The sequence below is a fragment of the Lactuca sativa genome, chromosome 3 (genome assembly GCF_002870075.4).
Source record: "Lactuca sativa cultivar Salinas chromosome 3, Lsat_Salinas_v11, whole genome shotgun sequence".
NCBI classification, from domain to species: domain Eukaryota; kingdom Viridiplantae; phylum Streptophyta; class Magnoliopsida; order Asterales; family Asteraceae; genus Lactuca; species Lactuca sativa.
In genome coordinates this window covers 35779206-35780215 of record NC_056625.2, presented here as the reverse complement: position 1 = coordinate 35780215, position 1010 = coordinate 35779206, and the positions used below count along the sequence as shown (strand labels likewise).

General features: G+C 40.7%; 1 non-coding gene across 1 annotated transcript; it reads left to right on the top strand.

The window, feature by feature from the left end:
* Positions 1-468: 468 nt before the first annotated feature.
* On the top strand, positions 469-575 carry LOC111917325 (small nucleolar RNA R71). Its single transcript, XR_002858858.1, has one exon. It is a non-coding gene; the product is annotated as a small nucleolar RNA R71 (small nucleolar RNA).
* Positions 576-1010: the final 435 nt, after the last annotated feature.

Below are 1010 nucleotides of genomic sequence, written 5' to 3'. Positions count from 1 at the left end.
TTAGTCTGCCTATATTTTTCTTCTTTCAACTTCTTATATTCGTCATATGGTAACCACTCCTTTGGTTTCCTCCAATTTTCATCATACTTATCCCCACTCGAGTAGAAAACTTGCACCTTTCTATTTCCTTGTTCATCCAAGTGTGAATCTTTTGTTAAGTGCGGACCATTACATCTCTCACAACCAACTCTAACAACATGAATTGATTGGTCCATCTTGGTCATTCTCCTGTCGATGGTGTCAAGCATAGCTAGTACAACAACCATGTCTTCAGAATTTCCTCCCTCAATTCCTTTAACTCCATCATGTCTTGGATTATGGTACTCACCAGAATTCTTCGAGAACTCTTCAATCAACTCCTTTACTTCAGTCAGATTGTTCATCGTAAGTGGTCGTTGAGAATTTAGGAGTTTCCTTGTCATGACATTCACCCCGTCATAAAAGATAGACACTTCTTGTTGTATGTTAAGGTCATTTTGAGGTCAGTTTCTTAGTAGCCCTTTATACCGCTCCCATGCCTCATAAAGCGACTCACTCGGTTATTGCTCAAAGTTGGCTATTGCCTTCTTGAGTTGAGATATATTTGATGGTGGGTAGAATTTTTCTAGGAATTGCTCACGCATTTGTTCCCAAGTAGTAATTACACGGGGCGGAAGTGCTTTCAACCAATATTTGGCAGCCCCCTTAAAAGTAACGGGAAGCATCCTTAACAAAACAGTCTCTCTAGGAACATTTGGGACATTGAAATAATATGCGATGTCATTGACCTCATCTAGGTGCTTGTAAGCATCCTCATGATCCTTCCCAGAAAATGGTACATCCTTAAGTGTAGTTAGAATCTGTCCTTTCAACTCGAATGTTGCAACAACGAACTGCGAGTTGTACTAAACCAGGACCAACATCGTCTCTTATTCGCTTCTTGTATGCTCCCATGGACATTCAGCAATGTCGTCCAGCTTGTTCTTTGGCTCATCCTTAAAATCGCTTTCTTCAAACTCGGGTTCAGTCTC